Source organism: Sceloporus undulatus, chromosome 8, assembly GCF_019175285.1.
Source record: "Sceloporus undulatus isolate JIND9_A2432 ecotype Alabama chromosome 8, SceUnd_v1.1, whole genome shotgun sequence".
NCBI classification, from domain to species: Eukaryota; Metazoa; Chordata; class Lepidosauria; order Squamata; family Phrynosomatidae; genus Sceloporus; species Sceloporus undulatus.
This window is the reverse complement of record NC_056529.1, coordinates 25,935,373-25,952,537: the sequence shown is the minus strand read 5'-3', so window position 1 is coordinate 25,952,537 and position 17,165 is coordinate 25,935,373. Positions and strand designations below refer to the sequence as shown.

At 46.1% G+C, this 17,165-nt stretch overlaps 1 protein-coding gene across 5 annotated transcripts in view; it reads right to left on the bottom strand.

Moving 5' to 3' along the window:
• ELFN1 (extracellular leucine rich repeat and fibronectin type III domain containing 1) overlaps nt 1–17,165 on the bottom strand; it is a 194,798-nt gene that overhangs the window by 115,585 nt on the left and 62,048 nt on the right. Inside the window, exon 1 of one of the 5 annotated variants that reach the window (XM_042437436.1) lies at nt 10,058–10,173. The exons of 2 other annotated variants lie outside the window; for them this stretch is intronic. The gene's annotated coding sequence lies outside the window, so the exon portion shown is untranslated. Of the gene's footprint in view, nt 1–5,582; nt 5,637–7,848; nt 7,899–10,057; nt 10,174–17,165 lie in introns of those variants that run through there. 2 more of the 5 variants (XM_042437438.1, XM_042437439.1) reach the window with 2 other exon arrangements.

The window sequence follows — 17,165 nt, the reverse complement described above, 5'->3', positions numbered from 1 at the left end:
ACCTTTATTTATGAAGCGCTGTAAATTTACACAGCGCTGTACATGCAATCTTTTTCGTTAGACGGATCCCTGCCCTGGGGCTTACAATCTAAAAAGACCTGACACAGAAGGAGAAGGGAGTGGTGGAGGGAAAGGGTAAGAGGTCCAGCAGTTCCTCTCTACCTCTGAGGCCTGGACCAAGGCAGATGGACTGGAGGGAGGGCTTGGCTTCATAATGGAAGGTTAATCTTCATCCAGGGAAAATACTCTCAAGTAGGATAATGCATATACAATACATAGCAATACAGGAAATGGTTTGATAAACAGGCACCACAAGAACATCAAATAGTAAGCAACAATTATGCAATGCCTGGGAAGGCTTCTCTGAACAGGATGGTTTTCAACTCCGTTTTGAAGCTGGTTAAAGAAGTGATGGCTCTTGTTCGCGGGGGAAGAAGGTTCCAGGAGTGAGGGGCAGCGAGTGAAAAGGGGCGAATCCAGGATGGGGCAGAGGAAATCCTGGGCTGGGACTTGAACCCTTGACTACCAGAACGGAGGGCCCTGGTGGGAAGGTGAGGAGAAAGAAGGTCTGATAAGTAAGGAGGGGCCAGTCCATGGAGGGCTTTAAATGTCGACAGCAGGAGCTTATACAGAATGCAGAAAGGGAGGGGGAGCCAGTGAAGGGATGCCAACACAGGAGAGATGTGGTCAAAGCGGTGGGTGGAAGTGATAATGCGTGCAGCTGAATGCTGGACAGAGATTAAAGGACGGAGGTGAGAAAGAGGAAGCCCAGCCAGGAGGACGTTACAGTAATCAAGTCGTGAGATCACTAGGGCATGGACCAGGATCTTGGCAGTAGAGGCGGAGAGATATGGTCGGATTTTGGCAATATTGTATAGAAAGAATCGACAAGCCTTGGCTGTGGTCTGGATCTGAGGGATACTGGAATGAAAGCTGGTCAATTGAATGGATGCAATGCTCTATCTCACATGGTTGGTCAACATCAGGCAGAGTTGCGCTGGAGGACCTAGAGAGAACGTATTAATCAAATCCATGAATAATCAGGTCCAGAAAAGTCAAAGCCACACATCTGGAGGGCCAACTGTACATTGGTCTTGAGCTCTTTGCAGGAAAGGCGACAGACAGGCAATTGTTTAAAAGGAATGAATGAATGGTGGTCCATATATCAGGCTGGACTCAGGATTCAGGAATAAAGAATCAATGGCTGACCCTCTTTTCTGAAAACACAAAGTCCCTTGAGATCTCCTCCTGTCTCTTGCCTTTCATGATCCACAACTAGATATGAAGGAAAACAGGGCACTCTTCATATTAGGAATGCTGGTCAGGGATCCTTTTGAGTGGGATGCTCAAACAACAACACACAACCCAGTGGTTGAGGCAGCTGGTGGTTTCCATGTCATTGGGATGGTCAATCTGCTCTGGTTTCTAGTCCAAACTTTAAAAGGAGCTATCCAAGACACTGGAGCTATTTTGGAAAGAGGGTCCAAAACCCTGGACAGGGCTTTTAATACGTTGTCGTGTGCCTCGAAGTCGTTTCTGACCTATGGCAATCCTTTCCTGGGGTTTTCTTATTTGTTCAGAGGTGGTTTGCCATGGCCTTCCCCTGAGGCTGAGAGAGTGTGACTTGTCCAAGCTCACCCAGTGGGTTTCCATGGCCGAGCTGGGAATCGAACCCTGGTCTCCAAAGTCATAGTCCAATGCCATGTTAGGTGGTATGGCCTAATAGTCAGAGGAGAGAAACAGCACCCTCAAATTGCATAAGCTCCTTCCCGGAGTAATAGAAAATCATCTTTTCTGGCTGTAGAAAGGCCTTTTGCCTTGCTCCCTATTTCGTATAGGGAGGATTATAATCTTTGTGGTTTTACCAGCATGATCCACCTGCGCCTCGGTGTTCAAAATAAATAATTTGTACAAACAACATTCCCCCCTTCGCACGTTCGCACAACCCTCCTTCCTCAAAACCTGACCTTTCCGAGTTAATCTTCCCTTCAGGGGAGGCCTTAGATCTTGCCCCTCCTAATGATCAAATAGGATTTCTCTACCCAGACAGGAGAAGAACCCGTTCTTTTGCACAGCCCTGATCTCCATTCCCTCCTGGAGTTTCTGCCACTGGGACGATATAAGGTTTTTCCCTCTCTCCCCGGCTCCTTGAAAACAGCCAGAGCCACCGACTAATCTGGCTGTATCTCAAAGGCAAGAAAAATAATCACAATTCAAAATGAAATAAGAAAATAAAAAGCGGGAGACGGAGCAGGGGAGAAAGAAACGCAAGCCCTAAGTCATGACTCTGACTTAGGAAAGATGGGGAATTCAAAGAGAGATTTCCTGCGACTGAGAAGCAGGTGCTACAACTGAATCATAGAATCATAGAGTTGGAAGAGACCACAGGGGTCATCCAGTCCAACCCCCTGCCATGCAGGAAATCCCAATCAAAGCATCCCCGACAGATGGCCATCCAGCCTCCGTTTGAAGACCTCCAAGGAAGGAGACTCCACTACACTCCAAGGGAGTTTGTTCCACTGTCGAACAGCCCTTACTGTCAGGAAGTTCCTCCTAATGTTCAAGTGGAATCTCTTTTCCTGCAGTTTGCATCCATTGCTTCGGGTCCTAGTCTCTGGAGCAGCAGAAAACAAGCTTGCTCCCTCCTCAATATGACATCCTTTCAAATATTTGAACAGGGCTATCATATCACCTCTTAATCTTCTCTTCTCCAGGCTAAACATCCCCAACTGGTTGCATTGTGGTTCCCAGATGTTTTGGACTTCAGCTCCCAGATGCCCCAGCCAGCTTGACCAATAGTCAGGGATTGTAGGAGTTAAAATCCAAAACATCTGGAGAACCAAAGTTTGGGAATCGCTGCTATAAGGGTCGAAATTACACTGCTTTTCACTCTTTTTTGGACCGCCACTCCAAGCATTCTTCACCATTGGCTGGGGCTGCTGGGAGAATCAGTCCAAGGACTTCTGTTGGGTTGTGTGATTCCAACTTCTTCGCTATCCCAATGTCCCCTGGATATGTTAGACTACAGGGCCCATCATTCCCAGCCAGTATGTTAGAAGGAAAGATGGGGGGCTGTCTAACACACCTGGAATAGTGAGTCAGTGTGCATCTGTGAGCAAGTATATGATGAAAGTAGATGCCTCGAAAGCCTTCATTATCAACACACTTCATTAAAATTAACCAACAGATCACATCAAAGCCATTTTAGTGGTTTAAAAAGAAGTCACCACTTTAATTTTAATACCCCTTTAGTAAAAGCCAGCGTGGCGTAGCGGTTTGCATTGGACTATGGAGACCAGGGCTCAGTCATGGAAACCCACTGGGTGATGTTGGGCAAGTCACACACTCTCAGCCCCAGAAAACCCCATGATAGGGTCCATAAGCCAGAGACCTAATTTCCCTTTCAGCAACTTTGCAGGCTTTGAGTAGGTCAAGGCATAAACCATAACTCCAGTGTTGAACTATAGCAAGCAATAGCAAGTACATTTCTATACCCCTTATCAGTACACTTAAGCACTCCCTAAGCAGTTTGTAGTCTGTAAGCTAACTGCCCCCAACCAGCTGGATACTCATTTTAGCAAATGAGGATGCAAGGCTGAGCGGACCCTGGAGCCCTGCCTGGGATCGAATTCACAACCTTGTGGCTGTGAATGGCTGCAGCATTGGCATTTAACCACTGCACCACCAGGGCTCCCTAGAGACGATGACTCTGAAGACCAGGGTTCGGATCTCTGCTTAGCCATGGACAAGTCACACACTCTCAGCCTCAGAGGAAGGCCATGGCAAGCCCCTTCTGAAGAAATGTGCCAATAAAACCACATGATAGGTTTGCTTTAGGGTTGCTGCAAGTTACAAATGACTGGAAGGCGCACAACAACAACAACAAAAGCCAAATGCACCCCTACGCACACATGTGTGTATGCGCACCTGCCATTTTAGACTCACTGGCAGACAGAAATATATATGCCCCTCTCCTTGCCTTCCTTCTCTCAGACACCACACGTCTCCTCCTCCTCCTCCTCTGCTCCAGAGGTCTGAAATGACTGCTTGCCGAACTCTTTTGAAATGGTTGTTCATCTCCCTTGCTTTACTCTCTTTCTCCGACTCGAGTCTGGTCTGCTCTGCTCTGCATTCAGCTCCTCTTAGAGGTTCTGATCTGACCAGAGGAACTGCTAAAATTACTTCCAGAACTGGAGCACAGGAAGTTTGCCATAGCGCTCTGTCACTAGTACGACTGCAACTGTTACTCCTGGACTTCTATTATTACCGTGAAATCCAAAATCTACACAATGGGGATGGCCATTTTTTCTTGGCTGACCAACCTGCCCAAAAAGACATCTTGCAAGCTTTCGAAGCTTCACTGGCTTTTGCATCATGTTAAAAAGCCTGAGGAAGAATCCGGCGAAGCTTAGAAAGCTTGCAAGATGTCTTTTGCGTCTTTCAGTTGTACAATTGTTCCTCACATATCCATGGAGTCTTTATCCATGGATTCAAGCATCCACAGCTAGAAAATATTTAAATAATATATATATAAAAATGCCAAAAAGCAAACCTTGATTTTGCATTTTAGCTAAAGAATGCCAATGTAACTATACGTTATATTTATTGGGACTTGAACATCAACAGATTTTGGTATCCACAGGGGATCCTGGAACCAATCTCCAGGAGATATCAAGGGACCACTGTATTATGCTGCATGGCTAACGTTGCTACCCTTAAATGTATTACTACTACAAGTAATAATACTACTGATACAAGCATATCCGAAGACCATAGAGCCTGGGATGGGCTGGTAGTATCTTTTCTCCGCCAGGCTCCATCCTCTGAGATTCCAGGGCAGGGCACAACATAAACAACAACAAAAAAGTTATTTGAACTGAACACAGAAGCACTAAAAAGAATATCCACCTGCGCTAATAAAAGTCAGCAATAAAAATTTCAATTACAATTTCAATTACAAAGGCAGACGGAGAGGTTAGACAAATTAAAAAAGTTATGCCTTAACCTGGCCCCAAGGGCACTGTAAATCAGGAACCAGGCATGACTCTCAAGAACACCGTTCCTAAGCCAAAATGGTTGTTTCATCTCGCAAACAGTGTCTACCGCTCTGACTGGCAGCGTCTCTCCAAAGTCTCAGGCCGAGATCTCATTCTGTTCCATTTGCTGCTTGGCCTGGAACAAAGAGAGACTGATCTGGGAAACTTCACCATGCAAAGCCAAAGCACCTTTTCTTTCTGCAGCTCCCCAAAACTCTTGGTAACTGCTGGGGATTCTGAGAGTTGTCATTCCAAATGGATCATTGCCACACATTACACAGGATGAGGGCTACTGTGCAAAAAGTCTGTTCCAGGTTTTAGTTTAACGTTTAAAGCTATCCAAGGTGCTCAAGCTGTTAGAGGAATGAGATTCTCTATTTTGGATCCCTCCTTTGCAGTTCGTACTAAAGCCCAGAATGGAGTTGCTGCCCTCCTGATATGGAAGTCCACCAGTGGCCACCGGCTGTCATTGACTCACCTACCTTCCAAATGTGAAAGGATGTTGAAAGAGAAATAACAAACGCAGAAAAAGAAATCGCAATCTACCTTTGACTTGCTTTGACCAAGGGGCATTTTTCTGCTTGCTGCTGTGTTAGGTGCCTTAGCTGCTTCTTTCAAGATGGGAAAGGTCAAGAGGTTCTTCCTAATGTTTAAGAGGGCTCTCTTTTCTTGTTGTTTCGATCCATGGGTACGTGTTCTAGTCTCCGGAGCATCAAAAAACAAACTCGCGCCATCTTCTACATGACATCCCCATCAGATATTTAAAGACGGCTCTCACATCACCTCTCCGTCGTCTCCAAGCTAAAAAAATGTATACATTTCCATGCGCATCCAAATGCACAACTGGAACTCTGCATCCACAACGTTGACTAGAATGAGGGTTTTCTGCAGTGGATGAAAACGTCCAACTGTTTCGATAAGGAACTTGTCCATGTATAAGCCACCCAAGGAACCTGTCCCTTACACATGAAATACGTGAATCTAAGAAGAAAAAGCTTAGCCCAAGAGCTTGGAGAACTTGTTTTTCTGACTTCAACCACAGGGCTTGGCCCTTGGACTTGTATGGCTGCCTGTGATCCTGTCAAGCTGGAATGAAACAACAAAATAGTGCTTGGTTCTTGAATCGGTTGCTCCTCCAATCATCTTACTTGTGGTTGATTTTGCAAATCCAGCCAAAAGGACATTTGAGCTAAAGCCTCAAAAGCGTGGGAGGTTTTCCAATGCCATTGTTCAGCTTTTAAAAAGAGATATCACTCGGCTCTGAAGCTCCAACTTTGGTTCCATCAGATCTCAGATTCAAAGGTCGGCGTCCGCATTCAACAGACGGCACAAAGTTTAATATCAAGTGGTCTAAGTCCAGTTCCAAAATCTCTATCAGATACCCTTTAACGTTGTCAGCTATATGGGAAAATGCTGTCAGATATGAACTGCCACTTGTCAGATGCTTTTGAGATGGTTTCAGATACTGCAGTTCCATTGTCAGTCTCAGACGCTGCTCAAAGATGGACGGCTTTGATGGAGAAGAGATGGCCAGAACGGATTCCCATCAGATGGTGTCAAAGGCTACAAAACCTTTTCATGCCGGCTGTGGATGGAAGGGATTTAAAGGGACGTCCCCCATTTTGTATGGTCCCCACCATTCACTGAGGACAGACTTTTGTCCAGCTTTGCTAACCTTGGAAAGGATGCAAGAAGGTTCGATACAAAAGAAGCAGAGCTTAGAAAAGTTAATATGGTTTCCAAGCTCCCCCAAACAGCATAGAATAGAAAAAAGGGATTGCAAAAGAAAACTTTTCAGAGTACTGCTTTAGTCAACCGAAGGAATCTGGGAATCACAGGCCAAAAATGTGAAAGCTAAAACTATTAGGAATCAGCCTCCTTTTGCAGAGTAGCAAAGTCATGCATGCATCAATCTCTCACCTTACTTTCCCCAAGTGAAGCTGATAGAAAGCAAACAAGGCAGGCAGTTTTTCAGGCTGCAAATGGTTTTTACTTTTACAGATGCAAGTAGTACCTCCATCCCTACTAGCTGATGACAAGATTGGGTAAATAAATCGAGTTTCCATCTCCATTTTGGGGATGGAGAAACAAAAGGGGAGCGAAAGGAGGAGAAAAAGGAAAGAATAAAAGTGTGGAGATTAAAAAAGGGGGAGTTTTTGTATGGAGCTTTCTGGGGTCACAGGGTCATCTTGACAAAATATAGGCCTGTGATTCTAACACTGGCTGCATCTGCACTGCAGAAATAATCCAGTTTGATACTGCTTTAACTACCATGCTACTGAATTCTGGGGTCTGTAGTTTTGTGAGACATTGAGCCTTCTCTGTCATCAAATTCTGGTGCCACAACAAACTACAATTCTTTGGGTCCCGGTTTTGGGAGAAAAGCAGGACACACATTAATATAATCAATAAATAATAATCCAATCCCCAGAATTATGTAACATTGAGCCAGGAGAGTTGAAGTGGGGTCAAACTGGATTATTTCTGCAGTGCAGACTGGACCGTCATCATATTTTCCTTTCCCCTGTATGACTTTTAACACCTTTGTCTGAGGAAGAAGCTGACGGAGCTTTGAAAGCTTGCAGCGTGTATGTTGTGCATCCTATCAAGGCATCGGTGCGTTGTGGGTTTTGGATACACAAAGGTATTTATATGACCATGCGTTTCGAAGGATAGGAAGAGCAAATGGAGGAGGATGTGAGATGAGAATGCAGAACATGCAGGAAATCCTGTTCAAACGAAACCCCAAACAAGAGAGAGAATGATGGATTTTTCCAACAGCTTAAAAGACCCACTTTTCCCCCCCAAGTACCTGATCAGGAACTCAGCAATTGAAGGCATGCTGAGCGTTTTCCCTTCCTCAGTCCTTCATTGCTGCAGTGTTTGGATCAATGTCTGTTTTTCCAGCAAGGATGCTGAAAAGATGGGAAACCGATGTGAATAAAAATGCTGCGGCATTGGTGATGCTCCCTGCTTGATGCAAAATCCAAAACGTCTCTAAAAAGAAATCGATGGGAGACTTTTTTGCTGTCAAAATTCCCCGTCATCCAGAGAGGCCAAAGGGAGGCTCTTGAGATGTTCTTGGGACTGCAGCTCCCAGCAGCCCCAGCCAGCAGAGGAACGATGAGCTATGTAGTGCAACCATATCTGGAAGGCCGCATAATCCGCACACAATGGATCGTAGAAACAAGAAAAGATCATCTGATGCTGCTAGAGCAGTGTGTGTTGTGCCATACTGTGCTCAAAAAGAAGTTCCTTTTTGGGACTACAACTCCCAGAATCCCCCCAGGCAGCATCCAGAAACATGTAACTTTCTCAAACCCTGGCTATGCTTCCTACCCACAAAATGTATTATTTCTGCAGTAGAAATTAGATCCAGGACTCCAGGAGATCAAGGTTCAGAGCCATGCGCATGCCTGCAAGTCCCACTGACAGACCTTGGGCAAGTCACACTCTCTCAGCCTCAGAGGAGGGCCATGGCAAACCCTTTCTCCGAAGAAACTTGCTAAGAAAATACGGTCACCTTTCTTGTTGTTGTGTGCCTCCAATAAGTACGTGGAGAGATCTTGGAGACTCACAGAAAGAAAGAAGCTGGCAGCCTGAGCGTTCCAAGATTCAAGTCCACATCCTCAGATGCATTTGGCAGAGTGGAAGTCAGGCACAGATAGATAGATAGATAGATAGATAGATAGATAGATAGATAGATATGCATGCCATAGGTATGTGAGGATGTCAATATGACAAAGCCACAAATGCTGGTGAAATGTCAGGAGCAAACTCTTCTAGAATATGGCCGCATAACCCGAAAAACCCACCAAAAAAACCTATCTGAGGCTGAGAGAGTGTGATGTGCCCAAGGTGGGCTTCCATGGCCAAGCCAGGATTAAAACCCAGAGTCCTAGTCCAGAAACCATGGCACCACTTCGGCTCTCCATAAGTCAAGTCGGAAAGGACTTGAAGGCACACAACAACAACAATACACTCACAACAGGAGGAAAAAGCAAACAAGCCTTGGCTTGCTGGCCTCCCTCTCTTTCCTCCCCAAGCCCCCTGGAGTTGGAGGGAGATGCAATTCGCTCTCACTCCGAATGGATGCTGGGGGCAAAGAGAGGCTCCATGCTGCTTTCTTCGATTTGCTGCGCTAATGACATTTTGCATTGGAAAGCTGCAGGGGGAAACTGGGAGAAACAGCCAGCCTCTTGCCCCCCTTCAGCCTAAGCTTTCAAGGCAATCTGTCTCTGGCCCCATTGAAGCCATGGGTCCACTCCAGTTGGGACCCCACCAAATGGTCTTGCAATTTTTCACAGCAAAACAAAAATTTCACAGACGGCACGGTTTCAGGGCTGGACCATGACTCTGGAGAACAGGGTTTGACGCCTGGCTGGGGCATAGAAACCCACTGGGGGAACCTTGGCCAAGTCACACTCAGCCTCAGAGGATGGCAATGGGAAACCCCCCTCTGAGCAAATCTTAACAAGAAAACCCCATGATAGGGTCACCATAAGGCGCATAACAACAGCGACAACAGGTGTAGTGGTTTGAGCATTGGACTATGACTCTGGACACCAGGGTTCAAAGCCTGGCTGGGCCATAGAAACCCACTGGGGGAACCTTGGCCAAGTCACACTTTCTCAGCCTCAGCAGCAACACACACACACACACACACACACACACACACACTTGGGAAGAAACTTGTTAAGCAAAACATCACGATAGAGTCGACTTAGGGTCAACATAAGTCAGAAACTACCTGAAGACATGCAACCATCACCACTACAACAATGGGTAAGTCACACTCTCTCAGCCTCAGGAGAAGGCAAGGGCAGAAACTACTCTGAACAAATCTGGTGGTCCAGAAAACCCTAGATCAGTTCACCTTGGGGTCGCCTTAAAGTCGGAAAGGGCTTGAAGGCACCCAACCACCACCTCCCTCAAGGGCAACTCAACCCTTCTAGGTAAGCCATGGATCCAATGGGTCTCCTCTCGCGGAGAGCAGCAGCCAGAGAAAGCCCCTTCCTTACCTGCCAAAGGAAGAAGGCTTCCATCTGCGGAGCTGCCTCCCTCCGTCCCTCCGCTGGCTTTCCCCACCACCATCGTCCTTGGCTGGGAATGGAGAGAGAGGGAGAGGAGGAGGAGAAAGGAAGGAGAGGAGGAAGATGAAGATGAAGAGGGGAGGAAGGAATGAAGATGATAAGGAAGAGGGAATAAAAGGAAGAAGAGGAGGAGGAGGAGGAGGAGAAGAAGGGGAAGAACAGGACGAGGAAGAGGGAATGAGAAGGAAGAAGAGGAGGAGGAGGAAGAAGAAGGAAGGAATGGAGAGTAAGAAGAAGAGGAGGAAGAAGAGGAAGAAAAAGGAATGAGGAGGAAAAGGGGGAAGGAGAGGAGGGAAGGAAGAGAATGAGGAGGAAGAAAAGGGAATGAGGAGGAAAAAGAAGAGGAGATGATAGGACGAAGGAATGAGGAAAGCAAGAGGGGGAACAGGTGGACGAGGAGGAGGAGGGAGAGGAGAAAAAGGCAAGAGGAGGAGGAAGATGAAAATGATGATCAAGAAGAAGAGGGAAGGAGAAGGAAGGAGAGAGACGAAGAGGAGGAAGAGGAGAAAGAAGATGAAGAGGAAACGCAGGAAGATGGGGAGGGAGAGGAGGAGGAAGAAGAGGAGGGTGAGAGAAAAGAGGAGGAAAAGGAGATCCTCGGGAACCGGCCCCTCCCCTCCACCCCGATCTTGGTATTCCTTCGATGCTATCTCCAAAACGAGGGAGGCGAAGGCTGAGAAAGAGAGCCCCAGCTCTGGGAGTCACGAGTTCGAATCCTGCCCAGCCAAGGAGCCCCCAATGGGCAAGCCACACTCATTCAGCCTCAAAGGAACCATGGCCATCCTCCTCTGAATAACTGGGGGGTGGGAATGGAAATGATAACTAAGGAGGGCAGAACTCCTGAAAAAGAGGTGGGTCAAATCCCTCGCCCCTAACAGGATTCGAACTCAGGGCTCCATCCAGAACCCTAGCCCCCAACCCCTACTCCACCTCTTGCTTCCGAGTAAACCCACCCAGGCCAGAGCTTGCACGGTCCCAACGCGACTGCAAAAGGGCAACAACGTTTTCACACAGAGAGAGAGACACTGTCTCAGCCTCAAATCCATGGCAGGAAGAGGTCTGACTCCTGAGTAAACCTCCAGGGGTTCCCCAGCCTCCCATCCACCTCCTGGGAGGGTCTCCTGGCTCTCCTGCCCAGCTTTCCAAAAACCCCGAGGTCCAAAAAAATCAATATTAAAATTAAAATCAAAATATTGCTTTGCTTCAATGCAAAAAGCAAAAAAGCTCTCATCCATCTCTCTGTATCCTTTGCACGCTCTCTTGAAGAAAGCAGCTGCCCGATTCAGCTGCATACAAAAGAGATGGCTTCTCTGGGTCCAGAAAGAGAGAAAGAGAAAGGCAGCCAAAGGCAAAAGGGAGGGTTGCATTGTCCATTTATTTACCGAAGGAGGAAGATCTCAAGAGGAAAAGGCCATCCTGATGCCTTGGAAACCTAGGAAAGGCAATGCCAAGATCTTCCTGCACTGGGTTCCTGGGTTCCTTCTTGCAAGGAAGGGTTCCTCAGTTTCCTTGGACAAGTCACACTCTCTCAGCCTCAGAGGAAGGACCTGGCTTAACCTCCTCTAAAGAAATCGGGCCAAGAAAGTCCCATTTTTCTTAGTGCCGGTGTGGCATCATCATCATCATCATCATCATCATCATCATCATCATCATCATCAATATTTATTCATAGCCCACCTCTCCTCAAAGGATTGAGGCCTTTGGGTCACAGTCATAAAGTGTAATACTTAAAACTAACACGATACCATAAAACACGTTCAACAAATAAAATTAACCTATTTAAACATAACAGTGCTTTGAGTGTTGGGCTACAACTCTGGAGACCTGGGTTCGATTCCCAGTTCGGCCATGGAAACCCAACAGGTGACTTTGGGCAAGTCACACTCTCTCAGCCTCAATGGAAGGCAAACCTCCTCTGATCAAAACTCGCCAAGAAGATCCCTCTGATAGGTTTTGTCTCAGGGTCTCCATATGTCAGAAACAAGGCACACAACAACAACACAGTGGTTTGAGTGCTGGATTAGGACTAGGACTAGGACCAGGGTTCAAGTCCTTGCTTAGTCCCAGAAACATCCTCGGTGGCCCTGGACATGTCACACACTCTCAGCCTCAGCGGAAGGCGGCCATGGCAAACCTCCTCCCAACAAATCTCGCCAAGAAAACCCTAGTTGGAAACAACCTGAGGACACTAAACACATCAACAAGAGGTTGAGACACAGTCCCACGCCACAAACCACAGGCCTGTTGCCCAAAAAGTAAGACTGTTAAACAGAGCTCTGGCACCACAACAAACTACAAGTCCCAGAATTGCCTAGCATTGAGCCATGGCTGTTGTGGGCGTTCATCACACTGGGGCAAATTTCGGCATGAAAGAGATTAAAGTGCATTTAAAGCATCCCACAGATAAAGCAATTGCATGAATGATTATCACACGCAACTGCACAAATAAAGCGATATCGGAAATGCATTGTCGCTGGAATCCCGAAAGTAAAAAGATGTACATTAATGCTTCTTTGTAGCCACTTTAATGGCGGGTTTTGTGCAACGTCGTGTGAAACCGTTATGCACAATGACGCAATTATTCCGGGATATTCACGGGATAAACTCACAATCTCCTTTGTGTGATAAACTCCAAAGTGGGGTCAAACCGGATTATTTCTGCAGTGCGGATGCAGCCTCAGGGTCCACTTGGAAGCATACAGCAGCAACCAAGCAAGCCCACTTGCTCCTAAGGAAACACTCTTTGCCTACAAAGAAGAGGTCCAAAGAGAGTCAGAACCAAACCTTTTTGACCAGGCTTCCCCTCTTTAATCCTGCAGAAGAAGATGGAGGTCCAAGCCTCTCCTGTCTCATGCCCCATAAACTCCTGGATTGGTGACGCATGCTCTGAGTTTGGGTTTTATGGGGTCTTTCTTGGCTCCTTCTTGTTGCTACTTTGGGAAGCCAGCAACTGCTTGTAAAACTGTCGGAAGACAAATGACTCCGAGCCCAGCATAAGCATCCTATTTTTCATCGCCTTCTCCCTGCGGGAAGATCTGATGGGGGGCCTTTGAGAGCATAGCTCCTTCCTCTCCTCCCCTGGTTGCCTTAATCGAGGAGAAAGAAATGGCAGAATCATAGAAACCAAGAGTTGGAAGAGACCCCAAGAGGCCATCCAATCCAACCCCAATCTGCCATGGAGGAACACATAGTCAAAGCACTCCCTCTGATAGAAGACACTCCAAGGCAAGATATCCCACTGTGGATCAGCTCTTATCTTCAAGAAGTTCCTCCTAATGTTGAGGTGGAATCTCTTTCCCTATAGTTTGAATCCATTGCTCTGGGTCTTGTTCTCTGGAGCAGCAGAAAACAAGCTTGCTCCATCCTCAATATGGCACCCCTTCAAATATCTATCTTAATGTATCATATCACCTCTTAGCCTTCTCTTCTCCAAGCTAAACATACCCAGCTCCTCATAAGGGCTTGGTGGTTTGCAGACCTTTCACCATTTTGGTCACCCTCCTCTGGACACTAATTAATAATAATAATAATAATAATAATAATAATAATAATAATAATAATACAGTAATAATAATAATAAATATGGCATGCTTTCAAATAATTAACCAGGGCAATCCTATCACCTCTTCACCTTCTCTTCTCCAGGCTAAACATCCCCAGCTCCCTAAGTTTCTCCTCATAGGGTTTGGTGGTTTCCAGACCTTTCATCACCATTTCGGTCGCCCTCTTCTGGACACTTTCCAGTTTGGCGTCATTATTATTATTGTTGTTGTTATTATTATTATTTTATATCCTGCCTTCCTCCTGGTATAGGGCCTCAAGGCAGCTAACCAAATGTAAAACAGCACAAGTTACAAACAATACAAAGCATTAAAAATACAAAGTTGTACTAATTAAATAGTTAAAACATCCCTCTTGAATTGTGGTGCCAGAACTGGACACAATATTCCAGGTGAGGCCTGACCAAAGCAGAATAGAGTGGCACTAGAACTCCCCTTGATCTACAAACTACAATCCTATGGATCTAACCTCCTAGAATTGGAAAGAAAGAAATCCCACAATACTTTCCCCATTTCCCCCTTTGAATTTAAATTATTCTTGAAGGATCCAAGGGCTACAGCGAGAGGAGAGAGAGTGCATCCACACTGCAGAAATAATACCTTTTCAAGCCCTTTTTAATTGCCAAGCCTCCATCCTACAGCATCCTGGGATCTGTAGTTTTGGAAAACGCCAACACTCTCAGGCAGAGAAGGCTGAAGACCTTGCAAAACTACCAATCCCAGGATCCCATAGGCTGAAGCTACGGCACTTAAAGTGGGGTCAAACTGCATTATTTCCACAGCGTAGATGTACCCAGAGTGACCATGGGTGCTACAGATCTCCTCATCCCAAGGGCCATGCAGGAACTCTCAGTCAAAGCATCCCCGACAGATGACCATCCAGCCTCTGTTTAAAGACCTCCAAAGAAGGTGGTTTATTTTATTGTATTTAAGCAAGTGTTTAAAACATAAGCATGCCATGAGGATTTGTATACTGAGCATGTGTATTTGTCATGGCTTTTAAACTTTTAACATCATTTTATATTGTTTTTAGGTGCTTTTAACTGTTTAAACCCTTCTAGACTCCCTGATTCTCTTAATAAATGTCGTTTATACACTTCGAAATTGCCTTCCGCCAGCCCCTTCCCCGCCTTTGAAACACTGGAATCAATTTATATTAATGATCTCTTTATTCACCACTGCAAAGCCGTTGAATATTTAATTCACTGCAAGCCCCAAAATGCCTCAAGCTGAAAAGCATCCCTATATTCCTTGAAAACAAGGAGGTCCCCATCCTCTAAAATCTTAACTTTTATACTAATTAGGTGGTTTTTTTGCTTCGTTTGGAGCTTGGAAATGCATTTCCCCCCAGATTTTTAGACTCTGGAAGTCTGCAAACCACCCCAGACATGGGCCCTGAGAAGGCTGGGAAGGCAAAGCCTGCCCAGTTACAATAGATGCAATTACAGTAATGCCCCCCACCTTCAATGCTCCTTGAAGAACCCCTTGACTGTAAGAGCTGTTGAAGAGTGTAATGTGTTTGCTGTGTGCCTTCATGTCATTTGTGACTTATGGTGACCCTATCCTGGGCTTTTCTTGGCCAGATTTGTTCAGAGGTGTTTGCCATGGCCTTCCTCTGAAGCTGAGAGAGTGTGACTTGGCCAAAGTCACCCAGTGGCTTTCAAGGCCAAGCCAGGAATCGAACCCTGGTCTCCAGAGTCCTAGACCAGTCTAACAGACAGCCAGAAAAGGGAGACTACAAGATGAGCAAACTTTTGGAAACTGAGCCTGGCTGCATCTACACTTCAGATTTAATGCAGTTTGATGCCACTTTAAGGGCCATGGGTCAAGGCTATAAGATTCTGGGGTTTATAATTTTGTAAGATATTTTGCCTGCCCTGCCTGAGAGCCCCAAAGCAAACCTATCATGGGGCTTTCTTGGCAAGTTCCTTCAGAGGGGTTTGCCATAGCCATCCTCTGAGGTTGATGTGACTTGCCTAAGGCTGCCCAGGGGGCTTCCATGGCCTAGCCAGGATTTGAACCCTGATCTCAAAACTATAACTTCATGCTGGTGAGTTGCCACTCCTGGAGGCTTCTTTGATGGGGGTGTCATAGGAAGGGCTTTCCAGGGAGTCTGGGGGAAACTGAGCCATGGAAACATTTTATAGGGCCATATGTGACCCCAGGGCAGAATTTTATCCGCTTCAATCTGGGTCCACGTCATGTTTTGCATTGTGGTCCAGCAGTTGCTTCCTTTGCCAAATGTAGGCAAAGCTCTGGTATCACAACAAACGACAGTTCCCAGAATTTCCATAGCCTTATGGCATCAAACTGGATTGTTTCTGCAACGTGGATGCAGCACCTGGCATACAGTCTTCCTCTTTTCCTAAGGCCTTCTTCTGCCTTACCAAGATCTCTTTAGCTGCCTCCAGAAGCTGGGATGAAGTGGATGCAATCTGGCTAACTCCAGCTGGTGACCATCAAAAGGAATAGTAGTTTGGTTCTTGGGGTCTCCTAAGGTGGCCTTAGAATTCCCAGAATTCCACAAGCCTTGGGCCTTAAAAGTGGTGTCAAACCAGGTTACTTCTACAGTGTGGATGCGGCCTTGGTCAAGGAAACCTAAGCTGCTCTGAGTCTACAAGGCCTGAGAAGGACTGTTGAGCTGAAGTGGACTTGGAGGTCTCTCCTTTCTGGGGTTGACCTAAGTCCACTTATGGCATATGACTTATGCCATAAGTCCACTTTGCCATAAATCCACTTGAAGGCCAAAACAGCAACTCTGGGAGACCAAAGTCTCCTCTCCCTATGTGTGTGTTGTGTTGTGTTGTGTTGTGTGTGTTCTTTCCACCCCCAAGCCTTCCAACACAGCTGGGAGGTGAGCTTGGGCAAGGCCATCCCATTGGCTGGGCTTCATTCAAATGCAATCAAGGATCTTTGCCAAAAAAAGAGGAGGAAGAGGAGGAGGAGGGGAAAAATCCGTTGGATGTTTCACAATAGCCGCCTTGATTGGCAAGTTCCTCTGTGTTTATCATTAATTCTGTGGAACTCTCCGGCAACATCTGTCATTTTAATTAAAGCCGCAATGAACTCACCGGCTGAGCATCGTACACCAGCCAGAGATATACGCATGTGTGTGCGAGTGTGTGCGTGTGTGTGTGATGCATAGCGGGGTTGTAGGCTTTAGTTGGACAGTGATAGACAGACAGACAGACAGACAGCTTACTAAACCCTACACTAAACCCTACAAACTATTTTTTCAAATTAAATTTTCATTGCCTTTCAACAGAAAATGCAATTTGAGAATACCCATGCAAGCACAAACTTACAATGATCATTCACACTCTACACACACACACACACAAATAAACCCAACAAACTATTAGAAGAAGAATTTAAAAGGGGGGGGGGAGGTAGATCCAGTCCATACTGAGCAACTAACTCATAACTAGATAGATAGATAGATAGATAGATAGATAGATAGATAGATAGATAGATAG